This window comes from Nansenia antarctica, assembly GCF_963989245.1.
Source record: "Nansenia antarctica genome assembly, chromosome: 12".
Classification (NCBI taxonomy): domain Eukaryota; kingdom Metazoa; phylum Chordata; class Actinopteri; order Argentiniformes; family Microstomatidae; genus Nansenia; species Nansenia antarctica.
The window spans coordinates 658,878-661,373 of NC_137682.1; positions in this window are offsets into that span (position 1 = coordinate 658,878).

The window sequence follows — 2,496 nt, forward strand, 5'->3', positions numbered from 1 at the left end:
ATTACAGCATTAATAGGTTATAACAGCTTTAATAGGTTATAACAGCTTTAATAGGTTATTACAGCATGAATAGGTTATGACAGCTTTAATAGGTTATTACAGCATGAATAGGTTATAACAGCTTTAATAGGTTATTACAGCATGAATAGGTTATAACAGCATTAATAGGTTATACTGATCCAGTAGTCTAATGGAGGTCATATCATGTTTGATCGCATCTCAGTGACATTACAGTAAAACCATAATCAACATCCATACATAGAACTGTGATTATAGCGTCCAGTGATTAGATTAACATCAGAAAACTAATCAGTAACTGTATTCCACATCAGATCAGATCAGGACATTACCAGAGAGTTGTTGTTTGTCTTCTTGTACATTTACATGTTCTTTGTTTCACAGGGGAGGACGTTCTAACAGTAACCATAGTATTGCACCCTCCTGTATAGTAATGAAGGGGTTTTACTACGGAGTCACATGACCCTACAGCAGACCTCTGGAGGGCTCAACAGCTCAACCACTCACAGACCAAAGAACTTGAATCAAGAGAAGGGTTCTCACAGACCAAAGAACTTGAATCAAAAGAAGGGTTCTCACAGACCAAAGAACTTGAATCAAAAGAAGGGTTCTCACAGACCAAAGAACTTGAATCAAAAGAAGGGTTCTCACAGACCAAAGAACTTGAATCAAAAGAAGGGTTCTCACAGACCAAAGAACTTGAATCAAAAGAAGGGTTCTCACAGACCAAAGAACTTGAATCAAAAGAAGGGTTCTCACAGACCAAAGAACTTGAATCAAAAGAAGGGTTCTCACAGACCAAAGAACTTCTTCTTCTTCGGCGTATGGGTTGTTGTTTTTCCTCTCCACTCCACCAGGCTCGGGGCCGAGGGGCTACCCTTTTACCACCCCGAGACCTGGTTGAGGGGCTCACCCGGGCTATATTTCTGGACACCCCTCCAGAAGCCACGTCATCGTCTCGTCATCTAGTACCGACAGACCATGCATCCCGTTGGGTGGGTGGTACACCGGGCAATCCAGGATAATATGATCTGCGGTTTGGTCCTCTGCGCCACACTCGCACGACGCATTTGGGGCCAAGCCCCATCTGTGCATTGATGAGCGGAAACGCCCGACGCCGGTCCGGAGACGATTGAGCCTCACCCAGGATAGCCTTGGCAAGTCCATCCCGAGGGGCTCAGCGCCGGCGACTGGGATGTGGTCGCGGAGTTTGGAGGTGTTAGCCTCCCACTCCGCGCGCCACATATAATCCGCCCATCCTGCCGCACTGATGTTGAGATCTCTGCATTGCTGCCTGAGATCCTGTGCGGCAGGCACAAATGGGTGTCTCGACTTGAGACGCCGGGAGGGCTCCGCTGTTATAGTGAGCCTATCATGGAGCAGATGGTTATTAAGCTCCACGGCCCGGCAGGCGAGACGTGCTGTGGCTCCCATGCGGCGGAGGCCTGCGGGCTGGATGCCTGCTAGGATGGGAAGGTTGTCCACGGGGGTAGGACGCAGGCATCCTGTCACAATGCGCAAGGCTTCGTTTATAGGCGAGTCGATGAGGCGGGTGTGGGCACTGCGACACCATACTGGGGCGCAGTATTCACTAGTTGAATAAACGAGGGCTAGGGCTGCCGTGCGCAAGGTCCTTGCGCCGGCGCCCCAGCCCGAGCCAACCAGTCGCCTCATCAACGCCACACGAGCTGTTAACTTCTTGCGCAGTGACTCGAGGTGTCGGCGAAACGTGAGCGTCCTGTCCAATGTCACGCCGAGATAGATTGGCTCAGCGGAACATGGCAGGGGAGTTCCATCTAGGTGTACTCTAAGCTCACGTTTAGCCTCCCTGTTGTTAAGGTGGAAGGCAGCCGACACCGTCTTTGCCTCGCTAAGCTTCAATCTCCATTTCCGGAAGTATGCCACTAGTGTCTGCATGTCCTGGCTCAGAATCCCCTCCACAGACTGCCAATTTCCAGCAGAGTACACCACTGCGAGGTCGTCTGCGTAGGCGTACTTCCGCGAGAGTGTGTTGGGCAGGTCATAGGTGTAGATATTATAGAGGAGGGGGGCCAGGACCGATCCCTGAGGGACGCCGTTCTTAAGGCGTCGGAGCCTGCTTAGCTGTCCGCGACCGGTGGTGAGGGTAAAGCTGCGGTTACGGATGAGCTCCATGATCATTCTGACCATGTGCCTGTCCGGCAGCAGGCGGAGCAGCTTGCAGGAGAGGCCGCGATGCCATACGGTATCGTAGGCAGCCGTCAGGTCTATAAAGACGGCCCCGGCCTTCTTTTTTGCCGAAAAGCAATCCTCGATGTCTTGAGTCATAAGGGTGACTTGATCTACGGTCGACCTCCCGCGTCGGAACCCGGCCTGCTCACGTGGGAGCAGCGGGTCGACAATTGGTTCAATGCGGGCGTAGATGAGACGCTCGAGGATCTTGAAGGGGATGCATAGCAGAGAGATGGGACGGTAACTCTTAGGGTCCCCTTCAGGCTT